Here is a 24725-nt window from a genome sequence, read left to right on the forward strand (position 1 = left end):
CTGGCTCTGGCCTGCCTTTGCCTTGGCTCTGGCCTGCTCTCGCTCTGGCTCTGGCCTGCTCTCGCTCTGGCCTAGCCTCGCCGTGGCTCCGGCCTGCTCTCTCCCTGGCTCCGGCCTGTTCTCGCTCTAGCTACGGACTGCCCTCGCCCTGGCTCCGGCCTGCCCTCGCCTTGACTCCGGCCTGCTCTCGCCCTGGCTCTGTCCTGCCCTCGCCCTGGCTTCGGGCTGCTCTCTCTGTGGCTCTGGGCTGCCCTCGCCCTGGCTCCGGCCTACTCTCGCTCTGGCCTCACCCTGTCTCCGGCCTGCTCTTGTCCTGGTTCTGGCCTGCCCTTGCCTTGGCTACGGCCTTCTCTCGCTCTGGCCTGCCCTTGCCTTGGCTCTGGACTACTCTCGCTCTAGCTCTGGACTGCCCTCTCCCTGGCTCCGGCCTACTCTCGATCTCGCTCTGGCCTGCTCTCGCTCTGGCCTGCCGTTGACTTGGCTCTGGACTACTCTCGCTCTGTCTCTAGCCTGCCCTCGCTCTGGCTCTGGCCTGCTCTCGCTCTGGTGTGCCCTCGCCTTGGCTGCGGCCTTCTCTCACTCTGAATCTGGCCTGCCCTCGCCTTGGCTCCGGCCTACTCTGGCTCTAGCTCTGGCATACCCTCGCCGTGGCTCCGTCCTGCTCTCACCTTGGCTACGGCCTGCTCTCGCTCTGGCACCGGCCTGCCCTCGTCTTGAATCTGGCCTACTCTCGCTCTGGTTCTGGCCTGCCTTCGCCTTGGCTCCTGCCTGCCCTCGCCTTGGCTCCGGCCTGCTCTCGCTCTGGCTCATGCATACTCTCTCTCTGGCTCTAGCCTGCCCTTGCCTTGGCTCCAGACTGCTCTCGCTCTGGCACTGGACTGCTCTCGCTCTGGCACTGGCCTGCTCTCGTTCTGGCTCTGGCCTGCCCTCGCCTTTGCTCCGGCCTGCTCTCGCTTTGGCTCTGGCCTGCCCTGGCTCTGCCTCTGTCCTGCCCTCACCTTTGATCCGGCCTGCTCTCGCCTTGGCACATGCCTGCCCACGCCCTGGCTCCAGCCTGCTCTCACTTTGGCTCCGGACTGCTTTCTCTCTGGCTCTGGCCTGCTTTCGCTTTGGCTCTGGCCTGCCCTCACCTTGGCTCCGGCCTTTTCTCGCTGTGGCTCTTACCTGCTCTCGCCCTGGCTCCGTCCTGCCCTCGTCCTGGCTCCGGCCTGCTCTCGCTCTGGCTCCTGCCTGCCCTCGCCTTGGCTCCGGCTTGCTCTCGCCATGGCTCTGGCATGCTATCGTCCTGGCTCCGGCCTGCACACGCCCTGGCTTTGGCTGGCTCTAGCCTTGGCTCTGGCCTGCCCTTGCCTTGGCTCCAGACAGCTTTCGCTCTGGCACTGGCCTGCTCTCGCTATGGCTCTGGCCTGCCCTTGCCTTGGCTCCGGCCTGCCCTCGCACTGGCCTGCCCTCACATTGGCTCCGACATGCTCTCGCTTTGGCTCTGGCCTGCCCTGGCCTTGGCTCCGACCTACTCTCGCTCTGGCTCCGGCTTGCTCTCTCTCTGTCTCTGTCCTGTCCTGGCTCTGCCTCTGGCCTGCCCTTGCCTTGGCTACTGACTGCTATCGCTCTGGCTCTGGCCTGCTATCGCTCTGGTTCTGGCCTGCCCTTGTCTTGGCTCCGGCCTGCTTTCGCTCTGGCCTGCCCTCGCCTTGGTTCCAGCCTGCTATCGCTCTGGCTCAGGCATACCTTCGCCTTGGCTCCGGAATGCTCTCGCTCTGGCTCTGGCTCTGGCCTGCCTTCGCCCTTGCTGCGGCCTGCTCTCGCTCTGGCTCTGGTCTGCCCTCGCCCTGGCTCCGGCCTCCTCTCGCTCTGACTCTTGGATGCCCTCGCCTTGGCACCGGCTTCCTCTCGCTCTGAATCTAGCCTGCCCTCGACCTGGCTCCGGCATGCTCTGGCTCTGGCCTGCCCTCGCCTTGGCTCCGGCCTGCTCTCGCCCTGGCTCCGGCCTGCCCTCGTCTTGGCTCCGGCTTGCTATCGCTCAGGCTCTGGACTGCCTTCGCCTTGGCTCTGGCCTGCTCTCGCTCTGGCTCTGGCCTAGCCCTGGCTCCCGCGTGCTCTCACCCTGGTTCCGGCCTGTCATTGCCTTGGCTCGGGCCTTCTCTGGCTCTGGCCTGCCCCGCCTCGGCTCTGGCATACTCTCGCTCTGGCTCTGGACTGCCCTCGCCCTGGCTACTGCCTGCACTCGCTCTGGCTCTGGCCAGCTCTCGCTCTGGCTCTGGCCAGCTCTCGCTCTATCTCTGGCATGCCTTCGCATTGGCTTCGGCCTCCTCGCGCTCTGACTCTGACCTGCCCTCGCCCTGGCTCCGGCCTTCACTGGCTCTGGCATGCCCTCGCCTTTACTCAGACCTGCTCTCGCACTAGCTCCGGCGTACCCTCGTCATGGCTGTGGCCTGCTCTCGCTCTGGCTCTGGCCTGCCCTCGCCTTGGCTCCGGCCTGCTCTCGCCCTGGCTCCGACCTGCTCTCACTCTGGCTCTGGCCTGCCCTCGCCCTTGTTTCAGCCTGCTCTAGCTCTGGCTCTTGCCTGCCCTTGCTTTGGCTACGGACTGCTCTCGCTCTGGCCCGCTCTCGCTCTGGATATGGCCTGCTCTCGCTATGGCTCTGGCCTGCCCTTGCCTTGGCTCCGGCCTGCCCTCGCTCTTGCCTGCCCTCACATTGGCTCCGACATGCTCTCGCTCTGGCTCTGGCCTGCCCTGGCCTTGGCTCCGACCTGCTCTCGCTCTGGCTCCGGCTTGCTCTCTCTCTGTCTCTGTCCTGTCCTGGCTCTGCCTCTGGCCTGCCCTTGCCTTGGCTACTGACTGCTCTCGCTCTGGCTCTGGCCTGCTCTCACTCTGGTTCTGGCCTCCCCTTGTCTTGGCTCCGGCCTGCTCTCGCTCTGGCCTGCCCTCGCCTTGGCTCCGGCCTGCTATCGCTCTGGCTCAGGCATGCCTTCGCCTTGGCTCCGGCGTGCCCTCGTCATGGCTGCAGCCTGCTCTCGCTCTGGCTCTGGCCTGCCCTCGCCCTAGCTCCGGCCTGCTCTCGCCCTGGCTCCGACCTGCTCTCACTCTGGTTCCGGCCTGCTCTAGCTCTGGCCTGCCTTCGCCCTGGCCCCGGCCTCCTCTCGCTCTGGCTCCGTCCTGCCCTCGCCCTGGCTCCGGCCTGCTCTCGCTATGGCTCCGGCCTGCCCTCGCCCTGGCTCCGGCCTAATATAACTCTGGCTCTGGCCTGCCTTCTCCTTGGATGCGGCCTGCCCTCGCTCTGGCCTGCCCTTGCCTTGGCTCCGACCTGCTCTCGCTCTTGCTCTGGCCTGCCCTGGACTTGGATCCGAGCTGCTCTGGCTCTGGCTCCGGCTTGCTCTCGCTCTGTCTCTGTCCTGTCCTGGCTCTGCCTCTGGCCTGCCCTTGCCTTGGCTACTGACTGCTTTCGCTCTGGCTCTGGCCAGCTCTCGCTCTGGTTCTGGCCTGCCCTTGTCTTGGATCCGGCCTGCTCTCGCTCTGGCTCAGGCATGCCTTCTCATTGGCTCTGGCCTGCTCTCCTCTGGCTCTGGCCAGCCTTCGCCCTGGTTCCGGCCTGCTCTCTCTCTGGCTCTGGCCTGATATCGCTCTGGCATGCCCTCGCCTTGGCACCGGCCACCTCTCGCTCTGACTCTGGCCTGCCCTCGCCCTGGCTCCGGCCTGCTCTGGCTCTGGCCTGCCCTCGCCTTGGCTCCGGCCTGCTCTCGCTCTGGCTTCGGCCTGCCTTCGCCCTGGCTCCAGCCTCCTCTCGCTCTGGCTCCGGCCTGCCCTCGCCCTGGCTTCGGCCTGCTCACGCTATGGCTCCGGCCTGCCCTCGCCCTGGCTGCGGCCTGCTCTCGCCATGGCTCCGGCCTAATATCACTCTGGCTCTGGCCTGCCTTCTCCTTGGGTCCCGCCTGCTCTCGCACTGGCTCCGGCCTGCCCTCGCCTTGTCTCCAGGCTGCTCTCGCTCTGGCTCTGGCCTTCCCTCGCCCTGGCTCCGGCCTGCTATCGCTCTGGCTCTGGCCTGCCCTCGCCCTGGCTCCGGACTACTCTCGTTCTGGCTCTGGCCTGCTTTTGCTCTGGCTCTGGCATGCCCTCGCCTTGGTTCCGGCCTCCTCTCGCTCTGACTCTGGCCTGCCCTTGCCTGGATCCAGCCTGCTCTGGCTCTGGCATGCCCTTGCCTTGGCTCCGGCCTCCTCTCGCGCTGACTCTGGCCTTCTCTGGCTCTTGCGTACCCTCGCCTTGCCTCCGGCCTGCCCTCGTCCTGGCTCCGGCCTGCTCTCGCCCTGGCTCCGGCCTGCTCTCGCCCTGGCTCCGGCCGGCAATAGCTATGGCTCTGGCCTGCCCTTGCCTTGGCTCCAGACTGCTCTTGCTATGGCTCTGGCTTGCACTTGCCCTGGCTCTGGCCTGCCCTGGCCTTGGCTCCGACCTGCTCTCGCCCTGGCTCCGGCCTGCCCTTGCCATGGCTCCGGCCTGCTCTGGCTCTGGCCTGCCCTTGCCTTGGCTCTGGCCTGCTCTCGCTCTGGCTTCGGCCTGCCTTCGCCCTGGCTCCGACCTCCTCTCGCTCTGGCTCCGGCCTGGCCTCGCCCTGGCTCCGGCCTGTTCTCGCCCTGGCTCCGGCCTGCTATCGCTCTGGCTCTGGCCTGCCCTCGCCCTGGCTCCGGACTACTCTCGTTCTGGCTCTGGCCTGCTTTTGCTCTGGCTCTGGCATGCCCTCGCCTTGGTTCCGGCCTCCTCTCGCTCTGACTCTGGCCTGCCCTTGCCTGGATCCAGCCTGCTCTGGCTCTGGCATGCCCTTGCCTTGGCTCCGGCCTCCTCTCGCGCTGACTCTGGCCTTCTCTGGCTCTTGCGTACCCTCGCCTTGCCTCCGGCCTGCCCTCGTACTGGCTCCGGCCTGCTCTCGCCCTGGCTCCGGCCTGCTCTCGCCCTGGCTCCGGCCGGCAATAGCTATGGCTCTGGCCTGCCCTTGCCTTGGCTCCAGACTGCTCTTGCTATGGCTCTGGCTTGCACTTGCCCTGGCTCTGGCCTGCCCTGGCCTTGGCTCCGACCTGCTCTCGCCCTGGCTCCGGCCTGCCCTTGCCATGGCTCCGGCCTGCTCTGGCTCTGGCCTGCCCTTGCCTTGGCTCCGGCCTGCTCTCGCTCTGGCTTCGGCCTGCCTTCGCCCTGGCTCCGACCTCCTCTCGCTCTGGCTCCGGCCTGGCCTCGCCCTGGCTCCGGCCTGTTCTCGCCCTGGCTCCGGCCTGCCCTCGACATGGCTCCGGCATAATATCACTCTGGCTCTGGCCTGCCTTCTCCTTGGGTCCGGCCTGCTCTCGCACTGGCTCCAGACTGCCCTCGCCTTGGCTCCAGGCTGCTCTCGCTCTGGCTCTGGCCTGCCCTCGCCCTGGCTCCGGGCTGCTCTCGTTCTGGCTCTGGCCTGCTTTTGCTCTGGCTCTGGCATGCCCTCGCTTTGGTTCCGGCCTCCTCTCGCTCTGACTCTGGCCTGCCCTTGCCTGGATCCGGCCTGCTCTGGCTCTGGCATGCCCTTGCCTTGGCTCCGGCCTCCTCTCGCGCTGACTCTGGCCTTCTCTGGCTCTGGCCTACCCTCGCCTTGGCTCCGGCCTGCTCTCGCCATTGCTCCGGCCTGCCCTCGTCCTTTCTCCGGCCGGCTCTCGCCCTGGCTCCGGCCTGCTCTCGCCCTGACTACGGCCGGCAATAGCTATGGCTCTGGCCTGCCCTTGCCTTGGCTCCAGACTGCTCTTGCTATGGCTCTGGCCTGTCCTTGCCCTGGCTCTGGCCTGCCCTGGCCTTGGCTCCGACCTGCTCTCGCTATGATTCCGGCCTGCCCTCGCCCTGGCTCCGGCCTAATATCACTCTGGCTCTGGCCTGCCTTCTCCTTGGGTCCAGCCTGCTCTCGCTCTGGCTCCGGCCTGCCCTCGCCTTGGCTCCAGCCTGCTCTCGCTCTGGCTCTGGCCTTCCCTCGCCCTGGCTCCGGCCTGCTGTCGCTCTGGCTCTGCCCTGCCCTCGCCCTTTCCCGGCATGCTCTCGTTCTGTCTCTGGCCTGCTTTTGCTCTGGCTCTGGCATGCCCTTGTCTTGCTTCCGGATTCCTCTCGCTCTGACTCTGGCCTGCCCTTGCCTGGCTCCGGCCTGCTCTGGCTCTGGCATGCCCTTGCCTTGGCTCCGTCCTCCTCTCGCGCTGACTCTGGCCTGCTCTCGCTCTGGCCTACTCTCGCCATCGCTCCGGCCTGCCCTCGTCCTGGCTCCGGCCTGCTCTCGCTCTGGCTCCGGCCTACTCTCGCCCTGGCTCCGGCCTGCTCTCGTTCTGGCTCTGGCCTGCTTTTGCTCTGGCTCTGGCATGCCCTCGTCTTGGTTCCGGCCTCCTCTCGCTCTGACTCTGGCCTGCCCTTGCCTGGCTCCGGCCTGCTCTGGCTCTGGCATGCCCTTGCCTTGGCTCCGTCCTCCTCTCGCGCTGACTCTGGCCTGCTCTCGCTCTGGCCTACCCTCGCCATCGCTCCGGCCTGCTCTTGCCCTTGCTCCGGCCTGCCCTCATCCTGGCTCCGGCCTGCTCTCGCCCTGGCTCCGGCCTGCTCTCGCCCTGGCTCTGCCCTGCTCTCGCCCTGGCTCCGCCCTGCTCTCGCCCTGGCTACGGCCGGCAATAGCTATGGCTCTGGCCTGCCCTTGCCTTGGCTCCAGACTGCTCTTGCTGTGGCTCTGGCCTGCCCTTGCCCTGGCTCTGGCCAGCCCTGGCCTTGGATCCGAACTGCTCTTGCTATGGCTCCGTCCTGCCCTCGCTTTGGCTCCAGACTTCTCACGCTCTGGTACTGGCCTGTCCTTGCCTTGGCTCCGGCCTGCTCTCGCTCTGGCCTTCCCTCGTCTTGGCTCCGGCCTGCTATCACTCTGGCTCAGGCCTGCCTTCGCCCTGGCTCCGGCCTGCTCTCGCTCAGGCTCCGGCCAGCCCTCGGCCTGTCTCCGGCCTGCTCTTGCTTTGTCTCCGGACTGCCCTTGCCCTGGCTCAGGCATGCCTTCGCCTTTGATCCGGCCTGCTCTTGCTCTGGCTCTGGCCTGCTTTCGCCCTTGCTCCGGCCTGTTCTCGCTCTGGCTCCGGCCTCCTCTTGCTCTGGCTCTGGCCTGCCCTCGCCCTGGCTCCTGAATGCTCTCGTTCTGGCTCTGGCTTGGTCTCGCTCTGGCCTGCTCTGGCTCTGACCTGCTCTCGCTCTGGTTCTAGCCTGCTCTTGCTCTGGTCTGCTCTCGCTCTATCTCTGGCCTGCCTTCGCCTTGGCTCCGGCCTCCTCGCGCTCTTACTCTGACCTGCACTCGCCCTGACTCCGGCCTTTTCAGGCTCTGGCATGCCCTCACCTTGGCTCCGGCCTGCTCTAGCCCTGGCTCGGGCCTGCCCTTGCCCTGGTTCCCGCCTGCTCTAGCTCTGGCTCTGGCCTGCCTTTGCCTTGGCTATGGAATGCTCTCGCTCTGGCACTGGCCTGCTCTAGCTCTGGCCTGCCCTCCTCCTGGCTCTGGCCTGTTCTCGCTCTGGCCGGCGCTCACCTTGACTCCGGCCTGCTCTCGCCCTGGCTCCGGCCAGCTCTCGCTCTGGCTTTGGCCTGCCCTCGCCCTGGCTCCGGCCTTCCCTTGCTCTGGCTCCGGCCAGCCCTCGATCTAGCTCCGGCCTGCTCTCGCCATGGCTCCGGACTAATATCACTCTGGCTCTGGCCTGCCATCTCCTTGGGTCCGGCCTGCTCTCGCTCTGGCTCCGGCCTGCCCTCGCCTTGATTCCAGGCTGCTCTCGCTCTGGCTCCAGCCTTCCCTCGCCCTGGCTCCGGCCTGCTGTCGCTCTGGCTCTGGCCTGCCCTCGCCCTGGCTCCGGCCTGCTCTCGTTCTGGCTCTGGCCTGCTTTTGCTCTGGCTCTGGCATGCCCTCGCCTTGGTTCCAGCCTCCTCTCGCTCTGACTCTGGCCTGCCCTTGCCTGGCTCCGGCCTGCTCTGGCTCTGGCATGCCCTTGCCTTGGCTCCGGCCTCCTCTCGCGCTGACTCTGTCCTGCTCTGGCTCTGGCCTACCCTCGCCTTGGCTCCGGCCTGCTCTCGCCCTTGCTCCGGCGTGCCCTCGTCCTGGCTCCGGCCTGCTCTCGCCCTGGCTTCGGCCTGCTCTCGCCCTGGCTACGGCCGGCAATAGCTATGGCTCTGGCCTGCCCTTGCCTTTGCTCTAGACTGCTCTTTCCATGGCTCTAGCCTGCCCTTGTCCTGGCTCTGTCCTGCCCTGGCCTTGTCTCCGACCTGCTCTCGCTATGGCTCAGGCCTGCCCTCGTCCTGGCTCCGGCCTGCTCTCGCCCTGGCTCCGGCCTGCTCTCGTTCTGGTTCTGGACTGCTTTTGTTCTGGCTCTGGCATGCCCTCGTCTTGGTTCCGGCCTCCTCTCGCTCTGACTCTGGCCTGCCCTTGCCTGGCTCCGGCCTGCTCTGGCTCTGGCATGCCCTTGCCTTGGCTCCGTCCTCCTCTCGCGCTGACTCTGACCTGCTCTCGCTCTGGCCTACCCTCGCCATCGCTCCGGCCTGCTCTCGCCCTTGATCCGTCCTGCCCTCGCCCTGGCTCTGGCATGCTCTCGCCCTGGCACCGCCCTGCTCTTGCTCTGGCTCTGGCCTGCTCTCGCCCTGGCTACGGCCGGCAATAGCTATGGCTCTGGCATGCCCTTGCCTTGGCTCCAGACTGCTCTTGCTATGGCTCTGGCCTGCCCTTGCCCTTGCTACGGCCTGCCCTCGCTTTGGCTCCTGACTGCTCACGCTCTGGTTCTGGGCCTGTCCTTGCCTTGGCTCCGGCCTGCTATCACTCTGGCTCAGGCCTGCCTTCGCCCTGGCTCCGGCCTGCTCTCGCTCTGGCTCCCGCCAGCCCTCGTCCTGTCTCTGGCCTGCTCTTGCTTGTCTCCGGACTGCCCTCACCCTGGCGAAGGCATGCCTTCGCCTTTGGTCCGGCCTGCTCTTGCTCTGGCTCTGGCCTGCTTTCGCCCTTGCTCCGGCCTGTTCTCGCTCTGGCTCCGGCCTCCACTCGCCTTGGCTCCGACCTGCTCTTGCTCTGGTTCGGGCCTGCCCTGGCCCTGGCACCGGCCTGCTGTCGCTCTGGCTCTGGCCTGCCCCCGCCTCTGTTCTGGCCTAGTCTTGCTCTGGCCTGCTCTCGTTCTGGCCTGCTTTGGCTCTGACCTGCTCTCGCTCTGGCTCTGGCCTGATCTTGCTCTGATCTGCTCTTGCTCTGGTCTGTTCTCGCTCTATCTCTGGCATGCCTTCGCCTTGGCTCCGGCCTCCTCGTGCTCTGACTCTGACCTGTCCTCGCCCTGTCTCGGCCTTCTCTGGCTCTGGCATGCCCTCTACTTGGCTCCGGCCTGCTCTCGCCCTGGCTCCGGCCTGCCCTCGTCATGGCTGCGGCCTACTCTCGCTCTGGCTCTGGCCTGCCCTCGCCTTGGCTCCGGCCTGCTCTCGCCCTTACTCCGACCTGCTCTCGCTCTGGCTCTGGCCTGCCCTCGCCCTGGTTCCAGCCTGCTCTAGCTCTGTCTCTGGCCTGCCTTTGCCTTGGCTATGGACTGCTCTCGCTCTGGCTCTGGCCTGGCTTTGCTCTGGCTCTGGCCTGCCCTCGCCCTGGCTCCGGCCTGCTCTGGCTCTTTCCTGCCCTCGCTCTGGCTTTGGCCTGCCCTCGCCTTGACTCCGGCCTGCTCTCGCCCTGGCTCCGGCCAGCTCTCGCTCTGGCTTTGGCCTGCCCTCGTCCTGGCTCTGGCCTTCCCTTGCTCTGGCTCCGGCCAGCCCTCGCTTTAGCTCCGGCCTGCTCTCGCTCTGCCCTGCCCTCGCCCTGGCTCCGGCATTGTCTCTCTCTGGTTACGGCTTGCCGTTGCCTTGGATCCAGCCTGCTCTCGCTCTGGCCTGCATTTGCCTTGGCTCCAGCCTGCTGTCACTCTGTCTCTGGCCTGCTCTCACTCTGGCCTATCCTCGCCATGGCTCCTGACTGTTCTCGCTCTGGCTCTGGCCTGCCCTCACCCTGTCTCCGGCCTGCTCTCGCTCTGCCCTGCCCTCGCCCTGGCTCCGGCATTCTATCTTTCTGGTTTCGGCTTGCCGTCGCCTTGGATCCAGCCTGCCCTCGCTCTGGCTCCGGGCTGCTCTCGAATTGGCTCCGGCCTGCTCTCGCTCTGGCCTGCCTTTGCCTTGGCTCCGGCCTGCTCTCGCTCTGGCTCTGGCCAGCCTTTGCCTTGGCTTCGGCCTGCTCTCGCTCTGGCTCTGGCCTGCCTCTGCCTTGGCTCCGGCCTGCTCTCGCTCTGGCTGTTACCTGCTCTAGCTCTGGCCTGCCCTCGCCCTGGCTCCGGCGTGCTCTCTCTCTGGCTCTGGGCTGCCCTCGCCCTGGCTCCGACCTACTCTCGCTATGGCTCTGGCCTGCTCTCTCTCTGGCCTCGCCCTGTCTCAAGCCTGCTCTTGCCCTGGTTCCGGCCTGCCCTTGCTTTGGCTCCGGCCTTCTCTCGATCTGTCCTGCCCTTGCCTTGGCTCTGGACTACTCTTTCTCTGCCTCTTGCATGCCCTCTCCCTGGCTCCGGCCTGCTCTCGCTCTGGCTCTTGCCTGCTCTCGCTCTGGCTCTGGCGTGCCCTCGCCTTGGCTGCGGCCTTCTCTCGCTCTGAATCTGGCCTGCCCTCGCCTTGGCTCCAGCCGACTCTGGCTCTAGCTCTTGCCTGCTCTCGCCGTGGCTCCGGCCTGCTTTCACATTGGCTCTGACCTTATTTCGCTCTGGTTCTGGCCTGCCTTCGCCTTGGCTCCGGCCTGCTCTCACTCTGGCTCATGCATACATTCTCTCTGGCTCTGGCCTGCCCTTGCCTTGGCTCCGTACTGCTCTAGATTTGGCTCTGGCCTGCTCTCGCCTTTGCTCTGGCCTGCTCTCGCTCTGGCTATGGCCTGCCCTGGCTCTGCCTCTGGCCTGCCCTCACCTTGGCTCTAGCCTGCTCCCGCCTTGGCACACGCCTGCCAACGCCCTGGTTCCTGCCTGATCTCGCTCTGGCTCCGGCATGCTCTCGCTCTGGCCTGCCCTCGCCTTTGCTCCGGCCTTTTCTCGCTCTGGCTCTTGCCTGCTCTCGCCCTGGCTATGTCCTGCCCTCGTTCTGGCTCCTGTCTGCTCTCGCTCTGGCTCTGGCCTGCCCTTGCCTTGGCTCTGGCTTGCTCTCGCCCTGGCTCTGGCCTGCTCTCACCCTGGCTCCAGCCTGCACTCGCACTGGCTTCGGCGGCTCTAGCCTTGGCTCTGGCCTGCTCTTGCCTTTGCTCCAGACAGCTTTCGCTCTGGCACTGGCCTTTTCTTGCTCTGACTCTGGCCTGCCCTGGCCTTGGCTCCGACCTGCTCTCGCTCTGGCTCCGGCCTGCCCTAGCCTTGGCTCCGGCTTGCTCGAGCTCTTTCTCTGTCCTGTCCTGGCTCTGCCTCTTGCATGCCCTTTCCTTGGCAACTGACTGCTCTCGCTCTGGTTCTGGACTGCCCTTGTCTTGGCTCTGGCCTGCTCTCGCTCTGGTCTGCCCTCGCCTTGGCTCCGGCCGACTCTCGCTCTGGTTCCGGCCTGCCTTCTACCTGGCTCCGGCCTGATCTCGCACTGGCTCTGGCCTGCCCACGCCCTGGCTCCGGACTCCTCTCGCTCTGAATCTTGGATGCCCTTGCCTTGGCACCGGCCTCCTCTCGCTCTGACTCTGGCCTGCCCTCGACCTGGCTCCGGCCTGCTATCGCTCAGGCTCTGGCCTGCATTCGCCCTGGCTCAGGCCTGCTCTGGCTCTGGCATGCCCTCGCCTTGGCTCCGGCCTGCTCTCGCCCTGGCTCCGGCCTGCTATTGCTCGGGCTCTGGCCTGCCCTGGCCTTGGCTCCGACCTGCTCTCTCTCTGGCTCCGGCCTGCCCTAGCCTTGGCACTGGCTTGCTCTCGCTCTGTCTCTGTCCTGTCCTGGCTCTGCCTCTGGACTGCACTTGCCTTGGCAACTGACTGCTCTGGCTCTGGCCTGCTCTCGCTCTGGTTCTGGCCTGCCCTTGTCTTGGCTCCGGCCTCCTCTCGCTTTGGCCTGCCCTCGCCTTGGCTCCGGCCTGCTCTCACTCTGGCTCATGCATACATTCTCTCTGGCTCTGGCCTGCCCTTGCCTTGGCTCCGTACTGCTCTAGATTTGGCTCTGGCCTGCTCTCGCCTTTGCTCTGGCCTGCTCTCGCTCTGGCTATGGCCTGCCCTGGCTCTGCCTCTGGCCTGCCCTCACCTTGGCTCTAGCCTGCTCCCGCCTTGGCACACGCCTGCCAACGCCCTGGTTCCTGCCTGATCTCGCTCTGGCTCCGGCATGCTCTCGCTCTGGCCTGCCCTCGCCTTTGCTCCGGCCTTTTCTCGCTCTGGCTCTTGCCTGCTCTCGCCCTGGCTATGTCCTGCCCTCGTTCTGGCTCCTGTCTGCTCTCGCTCTGGCTCTGGCCTGCCCTTGCCTTGGCTCTGGCTTGCTCTCGCCCTGGCTCTGGCCTGCTCTCACCCTGGCTCCAGCCTGCACTCGCACTGGCTTCGGCGGCTCTAGCCTTGGCTCTGGCCTGCTCTTGCCTTTGCTCCAGACAGCTTTCGCTCTGGCACTGGCCTTTTCTTGCTCTGACTCTGGCCTGCCCTGGCCTTGGCTCCGACCTGCTCTCGCTCTGGCTCCGGCCTGCCCTAGCCTTGGCTCCGGCTTGCTCGAGCTCTTTCTCTGTCCTGTCCTGGCTCTGCCTCTTGCATGCCCTTTCCTTGGCAACTGACTGCTCTCGCTCTGGTTCTGGACTGCCCTTGTCTTGGCTCTGGCCTGCTCTCGCTCTGGTCTGCCCTCGCCTTGGCTCCGGCCGACTCTCGCTCTGGTTCCGGCCTGCCTTCTACCTGGCTCCGGCCTGATCTCGCACTGGCTCTGGCCTGCCCACGCCCTGGCTCCGGACTCCTCTCGCTCTGAATCTTGGATGCCCTTGCCTTGGCACCGGCCTCCTCTCGCTCTGACTCTGGCCTGCCCTCGACCTGGCTCCGGCCTGCTATCGCTCAGGCTCTGGCCTGCATTCGCCCTGGCTCAGGCCTGCTCTGGCTCTGGCATGCCCTCGCCTTGGCTCCGGCCTGCTCTCGCCCTGGCTCCGGCCTGCTATTGCTCGGGCTCTGGCCTGCCCTGGCCTTGGCTCCGACCTGCTCTCTCTCTGGCTCCGGCCTGCCCTAGCCTTGGCACTGGCTTGCTCTCGCTCTGTCTCTGTCCTGTCCTGGCTCTGCCTCTGGACTGCACTTGCCTTGGCAACTGACTGCTCTGGCTCTGGCCTGCTCTCGCTCTGGTTCTGGCCTGCCCTTGTCTTGGCTCCGGCCTCCTCTCGCTTTGGCCTGCCCTCGCCTTGGCTCCGGCCTGCTCTCGCCCTGGCTCCGGCCTGCTATCGCTTTGGCTCCGGCCTGCCCTCGCCCTGGCTCAGGCCTAATATCAATCTGGCTCTGGCCTGCTTTCTCCTTGGCTCCGGCCTGCTCTCTCTCTGGCTCTGGCCTGCCTTCGTCCTTGCTCCGGCCATTGATCGCTCTGGCTCCGGCCTGCCCTCGCATTGGCTCCGGCCTGCTCTCTCTCTGGCTCTGGCCTGCCTTCGTCCTTGCTCCGGCCATTGATCGCTCTGGCTCCGGCCTGCCCTCGCATTGGATCCGGCCTACTCTCGCTCTGGCTCCGGCCTGCCCTCGCCCTGGCTCCGGCCTGCTGTCGCTCAGGCTCTGGCCTGCCCTCAACCTGGCTCTAGCCTGCTTTCGCTCAGGCTCTGGCCTGCCCTCGCCTTGGCTCCGGCCTGCTATCGCTCTGCCCCTTGCCTGCCTTCGCCTTGGCACCGGCCTGCTCTCTCTTTTGCTCCGTCCTGCCCTCGCCCTGGCTCCGGCCTAATATCACTCTGGCTCTGGCTTGCCTTCGCTCTGCCTCCGGTCTTCTCTCGCTCTGGCTCTGGCCGGCCTACACCCTTGTTCCTGCCTGCTCTCGCTTCGGCTCCGGTCAGCCCTCGCCTTGGCTCCGGCCTGCTAACGCTCGGTCTCTGGCCTGCCCTCGCCTTGGCTCCGGCCTTCTCTCGCTCTGGCTCTGGCCTGCCCTAAACTTGGCTATGACCTACTCTCGCTCTGGCCCTGGCTCCGGCCTGCTCTAGCTCTGGCTCTGGCCTGCTCTCTCTCTGGCTCTGGCCTGCCCTCACCTTGGCTCAGGCCTGCTCTCGCTCTGACTCTGGCATGACCTCGACCTGGCTCCGGCCTGCTCTGGCTCTGGCCTGCCCTCACCTTGGCCTCTGCCTGCTCTCGCCCTGGCTCGGGCCTGCCCTCGTCCTGGCTCCGGACTGCTCTCGCTCTGGCCTGCCCTCGCCTTGGTTCCGGCCTGCTCTTGCCCTGGTTCCGGCCTGCTCTCGCCCAGGCTCCGGCCTGCTCTCGTTCTAGCTCCGCACTGCCCTCGCCCTGGCTCCGGCCTGCCATCGCTCTGGCTCCGGCCTGCCCTCGCCATGGCTTCGGCCTGATCTCGAGAGCCCTGGCTCCAACCTGCTCTCACTCTGGCTCTGGCCTGCCCTAGCCCTGGCTCCGGCATACTCTCGCTCTGGCTCTGGCCTGCTCTCGCTCTGGCTCTGGCCTCGCCCTGGCTCCGGCCTGCTCTCGCTCTGGTTCCTGCCTGCCCTTGCCTTGGTTCTGGCTTTCTCTATCTCTGGCTCTGCTTGCCTTGGCATTGGCCTACTCTCGCTCTGGCTCTGGCCTGCCTTCGCCCTGGCTTCGGGCTGCTCTCGCTCTGGATCTGGCCTGCTCTCGCTCTGGCCAGCCCTCGTCTTGGCTCCTGCCTGCTCTCCCTTTGACTCTGGCCTGCCCTCGCCCTGGCTCCGGCATGCTCTGGCTCTGGCCTGCCCTCGCCTAGGTTCCAGTCAGCTTTCGCTCTGGCTCTGTCCTGCCCTCCCCCTGGCTCCGGCTTGCTCTCTCTCTGGCTCTGGCCTTCCCTCGCCTTGGCTCCGGCCTGTCTCACTCTGGCCTGCCCTCGCCTTGGCTACGGCCTGCTATCGCTCTGGCTATGGCCTGCCTCCGCCTTGACACTGACCTGCTCTCGTTTACGCTCCGTCCTGCCCTCTCCCTGGCTCCGGCCTAATATCACTCTGGCACTTGCCTGACTTCGCCCTTGCTACGGCTTGCTATCACTCTGCCTCCGGCCTGCCCTCGCCTTGGCTCCGGCCTGCTCTCACTCTGGCTCTGGCATGCCCTCGCCTTGGCTCCGGTCTGCTCTCGCTCTGGCCTGCCATCGCCGTGGTTCCGGCCTGCTCTCACTTTGACCTGCCCTTGCCTTGGCTCCAGCCTGCTATCGCTCTGGATCTGGCCTGCCCACGCCCTGGCTCTGGCCTGCTCTCGCTCTGGCTCTGGCCTGCCCTTGCCTTGGCTCCGGCCTGCTCTCGCTCTGGCACCGTCCTGTCCTCGCCTTGGCTCCGGCCTACTCTCGCTCTGGCTCTGGCCTGCCCTTGCCTTGGTTACGGCCTGCTCTGACTCTGGTTCAGGCCTACACTCTCCCTGGCTCTGGCCTGCCCTCGCCTTGGCACCGGCTTGCTCTGTCTCTTGCCTGCCCTCTCCTTGGCTCCGACCTGCTCTCGCTCTGGCTCTGGTCTGTCCTCCCATTGGCTCCGGCTTGCTCTTGCCCAGGCTCCGGCCTGCTCTCGTACTGTCTCCGGCCTGCTCTCCCTCTGGCTCTGGCCTTCCCTCTCTCGCCTTGTCTCCAGCGTGCTCTTGCTCCGGCTCCGGCCTGCTCTCGCTCTGGCCTGCCCTTGCCTTGGCTCCGGCCTGCTATAGCTCTGGCTTTCGCCTTCCTTCGCATTGGCTCCGGCCTGCTCTCGCTTTAGCTCCGGCCAGCCCTCGCCCTGGCTCCAGCCTAATATCACTCTGGCTCTGGCTTGCCTTCGCCTTTGCTACGTCCTGCTTTCGCTCTTGCTCTGGCCTGCCTTCGTTCTTGCTCCGGCCTGCTCTTGCTCTGGCTCCGGCCTGCCCTCACCTTGGATCCGGCCTACTCTCGCTCTGGCTCAGGACTGCCCTCGCCTTGGCTCCGGCCTGCTCTCGCTCTGGCCTTCCCTCGCCTTGGCTCCGGTCTGCTCTCTCTCTGTCCTGCCCTCGCCTTGGCTCCGGCCTGCCCTCGCCCTAGTTCCGGGCTGCTCTTGCACTGCCTCTGGCCTTCCCTCGCCTTGCCTCCGGCCTGTTCTTGCTCTTGCTCTGGCCTTCCTTCGTTCTTGCTCCGGCCTGCTCTTGCTCTGGCTCCGGCCTGCCCTCGCCTTAGATCCGGCCTGCTCTCGCTCTGGCTTGCCCTCGCCTTTTTCTCCGGCCTTCCCTCTCTCTGTCCTGCCCTCGTCTTGGCTCAGGCCTGCTATCGCTCTGGCTCTGGCCAGCCCACGCCCTTGCTCTGGCCTGCTCTCGCTCTGGCTCTGGACTGCCCTCGCCTTGGCACAAGCCAGATATCGCTCTGGCTCCTGCCTGCCCTCGCCCTAGCTCCGGCCAGCTGTCGCTCTGGCTCTGGACTGCCCTAGCCCTGGCTCTGGCCTGCTCTCGCTCTGGCTCTGCCCTGCCCTCGCTTTGGCTCTGGCATGACCTCGCCTTGGCTCCAGCCTGCCCTCACCCTGGCTCCGGCCTGATCTCGCTCAGGCCTAATATCAATCTTGCTCTGGTCTGCTTTCGGCTTGGCTCCGGCCTGCTCTCGCTCTGTCTTTGGCCTGCCTTCGTCCTTGCTCCAGCCAGTTATCGTTCTGGCTCCGGCCTGCCCTCGACTTCGCTCCGGCCGGCTCTTGCTCTGGCTCTGGCCTGCCCTCGCCCTGGCTCTGTCCTGCTGTCGCTCAGGCTCTGGCCTGCCCTCACCCTGGCTCTAGCCTGCTTTCGCTCTGGCTCTGGCCTGCCCTCGCCTTGGATCCGGCCTGCTCTCGCTCTGGCTCTGGCCTGCCCTCGCCTTGGCTCCGGCCTGCTCTCGCTCTGGCTTGCCCTCGCCTTTTTCTCCGGCCTGCTCTCTCTCTGTCCTGCCCTCGTCTTGGCTCAGGCCTGCTATCGCTCTGGCTCTGGCCAGCCCACGCCCTTGCTCTAGCCTGCTATCGCTCTGGCTGTGGACTGCCCTCGCCTTGGCACAAGCCAGATATCGCTCTGGCTCCTGCCTGCCCTCGCCCTAGCTCCGGCCTGCTCTTGCTCTGCTTCTGAACTTCCATCGCCTTGCCTCCGGCCTGCTCTCGCTCTGGCCTGCCCTTGCCTTCCTACGGCCTCCTCTTTCTCTGGCTCTGTCGTGCCCTCGCCCTGGCTCTGGCCTGCTCTCGCTCTGGTTCTAGCCTGCTCTTGCCTGGTCTCCGGCCTACTCTCGCCTTGGCTTCTGCCTGCTCTCGAGAGCCCTGGCTCCAACCTGCTCTCGCTCTGGCTCTGGCCTGCCCTCGCCTTGGCTCCGGCCTTCTCTCACTCTGGATCTGACCTGCCCTAGCCTTGGCTCTGACCTACTCTCCACTCTGGCTCTGGCCTGCCCTTGCACAGGCTCCGGCCTGCTCTGTCTCTTGCTCTGGCCTGCTCTCGCTCTTGATCTGTCCTGCCCTCGCCTTGGCTCAGGCCTGCTCTCGCTCTGACTGTGGCCTGCCCTCTCCCTGGCTCTGGCCTGCTCAGGCACTGGCCAGCCCTCGCCTTGGACTCGGCCTGCGCTCGTCCTGGCTCTGCCCTGCCCATGTCCTAGCTCCGGACTGCCCTATATTTGGGTTCGGCCTGCTCTCGCCCTGGCTCTGGCCTGCTCTTGCTCTGGCTTCGGCCTCTCCTCGACCTGGCTCCAGCCTGCCCTTGCTCTGGCTCTGGCCAGCCCTCGCCTTTGCTCCGGCCTGCTCTCGCTTTAACTCCGTCCTGCCCTCGCCCTGGCTCCGGCCTAATATCACTCTGGCTCTGGCCTGCCTTCGCTCTGCCTCCGGCCTGCTCTCGCTCTGGATCTGGCCTGCCTACACCCTTACTCCTGCCTGCTCTCGCTCTGGCTCCGGTCTGACCTCGCTTTGGTTCTGGCCTGCGCTCGCCCTGGCTCCTGCCTACTCTCGCTCTGGCTCCGGTCTCCTCTCACTCTGGCTGCGGCCTCCTCTCGCTCTGGCTCCGGCCTGCTCTCACTCTGAATCTGGCTTACCCTTGCCTTTGCTCCGGCCTGCTCACGCTCGGGCTCTGGCCTGCCCTCGCCTTGGCTCCGGCCTTCTCTCGCTCTGGATCTGGCCTGCCCTAAACTTGTCTATGACCTACTCTCGCTCTGGCCCTGGCTCCGGCCTGCTCTAGCTCTGGCTCAGGCCTGCTCTCTCTCTGGCTCTGGCCTGCCCTCGCCTTGGCTCAGGCCTGCTCTCGCTCTGACTCTGGCATGCTCTCGCCCTGGCTCCGGCCTTCTCTGGCTCTGGCCTGCCCTCGCCTTGGCCTGATCTCGCCCTGGCTCCGGCTCGCTCTCGCTCTGGCTCTGGCCTGCCCTCGCCTTGGCTCCGGCCTGCTCTCGCCATGGCTCCGGCCTGCTCTCGCTCTAGCTTCGGCCGGCCCTCGACCTGGCTCCGGCCTGCTCTTGCCCTGGCTCCGGCCTGCTCTCGTTCAAGCTCCGGACTGCCCTCGCCCTGGCTCCGGCCTGCCATCGCTCTGGCTCCGGCCTGCCCTCGCCTTGGCTTCAGCCTGTTCTCGAGAGCCCTGGCGACGACCTGCTCTCGCTCTGGCTCTGGCCTGCCCTCGCCCTGGCTCCGGCATACTCTCGGTCTGGCTCTTGCCTGCTCTCGCTCTGGCTCTGGCCTCGCCTTGACTCCGGCCTGCTTTCGCCCTGGTTCTAGCCTGCCCTTGCCTTGGCTCTGGCTTTCTCTCTCTCTGGCTCTGCTTGCCTTGGCTTTGGCCTACTCTCGCTCTGGCTCTGGCCTGCCCTCGCACTGGCTCCGGGCTGCTCTCGATCTGCCTCTTGCCTGCTCTCGCTCTGGCTCTGGCCTGCCCTCGCCTTGGTTCAGGCCTGCTCACGCTCTGGCTTTGGTCTGCCCTCGCTCTGGCTCCGGCGTACTCTCGCCCTGGCTCCAGCCTGCTATCGCTTTGGCACCGGCCTGCCCTCACCCTGGATCCGGCCTGCTGTCGCTCTGGCTCTGGCCTGCCCTCGCCCTGGCTCTGGCCTGCTCTCGCTCTGGCTCTGCCCTGCCCTCGCCTTGGCTCTGGCCAGCTCTCGCGCTGGCTCTGGCATGACCTCGCCTTGGCTCCAGCCTGCCCTCACCCTGGCTCCGGCCTGCTCTCGCTTTGGCTCCGGCCTGCTCTTGCTTTTGCTCCGGCCTGCCCTCGCCCTCGCTCAGGCCTAATATCAATCTTGCTCTGGTCTGCTTTCGGCTTGGCTCCGGCCTGCTCTCGCTCTGTCTTTGGACTGCCTTCGTCCTTGCTCCGGCCAGTTATCGCTCTCGCTCCGGCCTGCCCTCGACTTTGCTCCGGCCGGCTCTTGCTCTGGCTCCGGCCTGCCCTCGCCCTGGCTCCATCCTGCTGTCGCTCAGGCTCTGGCCTGCCGTCACCCTGGCTCTAGCCTACTTTCGCTCTGGCTCTAGCCTGCCCTCGCCTTGGCACCGGCTTGCTCTCGCTCTGGCCTGCCCTCGCCTTGGCTCCAGCCTGCTATCGCTCTGCCTCTGGCCTGTCTTCGCCTTGGCACCGGCCTGCTCTCGCTTTTGCTCCGTCCTGCCCTCGCCCTGGCTCCGGCCTAAAATCACTCTGGCTCTAGCCTGCCTTCGCTCTGCCTCCGGCCTGCTCTCGCTCTGGATCTGGCCTGCCTACTCCCTTGCTCCTGCCTGCTCTCGCTCTGGCTCCGGTCTGCACTCGCTTTGGTTCTGGCCTGCGCTCGCCCTGGCTCCTGCCTACTCTCGCTCTGGCTCCGGTCTCCTCTCGCTCTGGCTGCGGCCTGCTCTCACTCTGAATCTGGCATACCCTTGCCTTTGCTCCGGCCTGCTCACGCTCGGGCTCTGACCTGCCCTCGACTTGGCTCTGACCTTCTCTCGCTCTGGCTCTGGCCTGCCCTAAACTTGGCTATGACCTACTCTCGCTCTGGCCCTGGCTCCAGCCTGCTCTAGCTCTGGCTCAGGCCTGCTCTCCCTCTGGCTCTGGTCTGCCCTCGCCTTGGCTCAGGCCTGCTCTCGCTATGACTCTGGCATGCCCTCGCCCTGGCTCCGGCCTTCTCTGGCTCTGGCCTGCCCTCGCCTTGGCCTGATCTCGCCCTGGCTCCGGCCTGCCCTCGTCCTGGCTCCGGCTCGCTCTGGATCTGGCCTGCCCTCGCCTTGGCTCCGGCCTGCTCTCGCCCTGGCTCCGGCCTGCCCTCGCCCTGGCTCAGGCCTAATATCAATCTGGCTCTGGCCTGCTTTCGCCTTGGCTCCGGCCTGCTCTCTCTCTGGCTCTGGCCTGCCTTCGTCCTTGCTCTGGCCAGTTATCGCTCTGGCTCCGGCCTGCCCTCGCTTTGGCTCCGGCCTGCCCTCACCCTGGCTCCGGCCTGCTTTTGCTCAGGCTGTGGCCTGCCCTCACCCTCGCGATAGCCTGCTTTCGATCTCACTCTGGCCTGTCCTCGCCTTGGCTCCGACCTGCTATCGCTCTGCCTCTGGCCTGCCTTCGCCTTAGCACCGGCCTACTCTCGCTTTTGCACCGTCCTGCCCTCGCCCTGGCTCCGGCCTAATATCACTCTGGCTCTGGCCTGCCTTCGCTCTGCCTCCCGCCTGCTCTCGCTCTGGCTCTGGCCTGCCTACACCCTTGCTCCTGCCTGCTCTCGCTCTAGCTCCGGTCTTTTCTCGCCTTGGCTCCGGACTGCGCTCGCCCTGGTTCCTGCCTGCTCTCGCTCTGGCTCCGGTCTCCTCTCGCTCTGGCTCCGGCCTGCTCTCACTCTGAATCTGGCATGCCCTTGCCTTGGTTCCGGCCTGCTCACGCTCGGGCTCTTGCCTGCCCTCGCCTTGGCTCCGGACTTCTCTCGCTCTGGCCTGCCCTAAACTTGGCTATGACCTACTCTCGCTCTGGCCCTGGCTCCGGCCTGCTCTAGCTCTGGCTCTGGCCTGCTCTCACTCTGGCCTGCCCTTGCCTTGGCTATGGCCTGCTATAGCTCTGGCTAAGTCCTGCCGTCGCCTTGGCTCCGGCCTTCTCTCGCTCTGGATCTGGCCTGCCCTAAACTTGTCTATGACCTACTCTCGCTCTGGCCCTGGCTCCGGCCTGCTCTAGCTCTGGCTCAGGCCTGCTCTCTCTCTGGCTCTGGCCTGCCCTCGCCTTGGCTCAGGCCTGCTCTCGCTCTGACTCTGGCATGCTCTCGCCCTGGCTCCGGCCTTCTCTGGCTCTGGCCTGCCCTCGCCTTGGCCTGATCTCGCCCTGGCTCCGGCTCGCTCTCGCTCTGGCTCTGGCCTGCCCTCGCCTTGGCTCCGGCCTGCTCTCGCCATGGCTCCGGCCTGCTCTCGCTCTAGCTTCGGCCGGCCCTCGACCTGGCTCCGGCCTGCTCTTGCCCTGGCTCCGGCCTGCTCTCGTTCAAGCTCCGGACTGCCCTCGCCCTGGCTCCGGCCTGCCATCGCTCTGGCTCCGGCCTGCCCTCGCCTTGGCTTCAGCCTGTTCTCGAGAGCCCTGGCGACGACCTGCTCTCGCTCTGGCTCTGGCCTGCCCTCGCCCTGGCTCCGGCATACTCTCGGTCTGGCTCTTGCCTGCTCTCGCTCTGGCTCTGGCCTCGCCTTGACTCCGGCCTGCTTTCGCCCTGGTTCTAGCCTGCCCTTGCCTTGGCTCTGGCTTTCTCTCTCTCTGGCTCTGCTTGCCTTGGCTTTGGCCTACTCTCGCTCTGGCTCTGGCCTGCCCTCGCACTGGCTCCGGGCTGCTCTCGATCTGCCTCTCGCCTGCTCTCGCTCTGGCTCTGGCCTGCCCTCGCCTTGGTTCAGGCCTGCTCACGCTCTGGCTTTGGTCTGCCCTCGCTCTGGCTCCGGCGTACTCTCGCCCTGGCTCCAGCCTGCTATCGCTTTGGCACCGGCCTGCCCTCACCCTGGATCCGGCCTGCTGTCGCTCTGGCTCTGGCCTGCCCTCGCCCTGGCTCTGGCCTGCTCTCGCTCTGGCTCTGCCCTGCCCTCGCCTTGGCTCTGGCCAGCTCTCGCGCTGGCTCTGGCATGACCTCGCCTTGGCTCCAGCCTGCCCTCACCCTGGCTCCGGCCTGCTCTCGCTTTGGCTCCGGCCTGCTCTTGCTTTTGCTCCGGCCTGCCCTCGCCCTCGCTCAGGCCTAATATCAATCTTGCTCTGGTCTGCTTTCGGCTTGGCTCCGGCCTGCTCTCGCTCTGTCTTTGGACTGCCTTCGTCCTTGCTCCGGCCAGTTATCGCTCTCGCTCCGGCCTGCCCTCGACTTTGCTCCGGCCGGCTCTTGCTCTGGCTCCGGCCTGCCCTCGCCCTGGCTCCATCCTGCTGTCGCTCAGGCTCTGGCCTGCCGTCACCCTGGCTCTAGCCTACTTTCGCTCTGGCTCTAGCCTGCCCTCGCCTTGGCACCGGCTTGCTCTCGCTCTGGCCTGCCCTCGCCTTGGCTCCAGCCTGCTATCGCTCTGCCTCTGGCCTGTCTTCGCCTTGGCACCGGCCTGCTCTCGCTTTTGCTCCGTCCTGCCCTCGCCCTGGCTCCGGCCTAAAATCACTCTGGCTCTAGCCTGCCTTCGCTCTGCCTCCGGCCTGCTCTCGCTCTGGATCTGGCCTGCCTACTCCCTTGCTCCTGCCTGCTCTCGCTCTGGCTCCGGTCTGCACTCGCTTTGGTTCTGGCCTGCGCTCGCCCTGGCTCCTGCCTACTCTCGCTCTGGCTCCGGTCTCCTCTCGCTCTGGCTGCGGCCTGCTCTCACTCTGAATCTGGCATACCCTTGCCTTTGCTCCGGCCTGCTCACGCTCGGGCTCTGACCTGCCCTCGACTTGGCTCTGACCTTCTCTCGCTCTGGCTCTGGCCTGCCCTAAACTTGGCTATGACCTACTCTCGCTCTGGCCCTGGCTCCAGCCTGCTCTAGCTCTGGCTCAGGCCTGCTCTCCCTCTGGCTCTGGTCTGCCCTCGCCTTGGCTCAGGCCTGCTCTCGCTCTGACTCTGGCATGCCCTCGCCCTGGCTCCGGCCTTCTCTGGCTCTGGCCTGCCCTCGCCTTGGCCTGATCTCGCCCTGGCTCCGGCCTGCCCTCGTCCTGGCTCCGGCTCGCTCTGGATCTGGCCTGCCCTCGCCTTGGCTCCGGCCTGCTCTCGCCCTGGCTCCGGCCTGCCCTCGCCCTGGCTCAGGCCTAATATCAATCTGGCTCTGGCCTGCTTTCGCCTTGGCTCCGGCCTGCTCTCTCTCTGGCTCTGGCCTGCCTTCGTCCTTGCTCCGGCCAGTTATCGCTCTGGCTCCGGCCTGCCCTCGCTTTGGCTCCGGCCTGCCCTCGCTCTGGCTCCGGCCTGCCCTCACCCTGGCTCCGGCCTGCTTTTGCTCAGGCTGTGGCCTGCCCTCACCCTCGCGATAGCCTGCTTTCGATCTGACTCTGGCCTGTCCTCGCCTTGGCTCCGACCTGCTATCGCTCTGCCTCTGGCCTGCCTTCGCCTTAGCACCGGCCTACTCTCGCTTTTGCACCGTCCTGCCCTCGCCCTGGCTCCGGCCTAATATCACTCTGGCTCTGGCCTGCCTTCGCTCTGCCTCCCGCCTGCCCTCGCTCTGGCTCTGGCCTGCCTACACCCTTGCTCCTGCCTGCTCTCGCTCTAGCTCCGGTCTTTTCTCGCCTTGGCTCCGGACTGCGCTCGCCCTGGTTCCTGCCTGCTCTCGCTCTGGCTCCGGTCTCCTCTCGCTCTGGCTCCGGCCTGCTCTCACTCTGAATCTGGCATGCCCTTGCCTTGGTTCCGGCCTGCTCACGCTCGGGCTCTTGCCTGCCCTTGCCTTGGCTCCGGACTTCTCTCGCTCTGGCCTGCCCTAAACTTGGCTATGACCTACTCTCGCTCTGGCCCTGGCTCCGGCCTGCTCTAGCTCTGGCTCTGGCCTGCTCTCACTCTGGCCTGCCCTTGCCTTGGCTATGGCCTGCTATAGCTCTGGCTAAGTCCTGCCGTCGCCTTGGCTCCGGCCTGCTCTCGCTTTAGCTCCGACCTGCCCTCGCCCTGGCTCCGGCCTAATATCACTCTGTCTCTGGCTTGCCTTCGCCTTCGCTCCGGCCTCCTTTCACTCTTGCTCTGGCCTGCCTTCGTTCTGGCTCCGGCCTGCCCTCGCCTTGGCTCTGGCCAGCTTTCGCTCTGGCTCTGGCCTGCCCTCACCTTGGCTCCGGCCTGCCCTAGCTCTTTCTCCAGCCTGCCCTCGCCCTGGCTCCGGCCTGCTCTCACTTTGGCTCCGGACTGCTCTCGCTTTGGCTCCGTAATGCCCTCGCCCTGGCTCCGGCCTTCTATCGCTCTGGTTTCGGCCTGCTCTCGCTATGGCTCCGGCCTGCCCTCACTATGGCCTGTCTTTGCCTTGCCTATGGCCTGCTCTTGCTCTGGCTCTGGCCTGCCTTTGCCTTGGCTCCCGCCTGCTCTCCCTCTGGCTCTGGCCTGCTCTCGCTTGGGTTCTGGTCTGCCTTCGCCTTGGCTCTGGCCTCCTCTCGCTCTAGCTCTGGCCTGCTCTCGCTCTGGTTCTTGCCTGCTCTTGCCTTGGCTACGGCCTGCTTTCGCTCTGGCCTGCCCTCGCCTTTGCTCCAGCCCGCTATCGCTTAGGCTAAGGCCTGCATTCACCTTGGCTCCTGCCTGCTCTAGCTCTGGCTCCGGCCTACCCTCGCCCTGTCTCCGGCCTGCTCTCTCTTTGGCTCCGGCGTAATATCACTCTGC

The sequence above is a fragment of the Phyllobates terribilis genome, unplaced genomic scaffold (assembly GCF_046119375.1).
Source record: "Phyllobates terribilis strain yellow unplaced genomic scaffold, ASM4611937v1 Scaffold_9__5_contigs__length_417890890, whole genome shotgun sequence".
NCBI lineage: Eukaryota > Metazoa > Chordata > Amphibia > Anura > Dendrobatidae > Phyllobates > Phyllobates terribilis.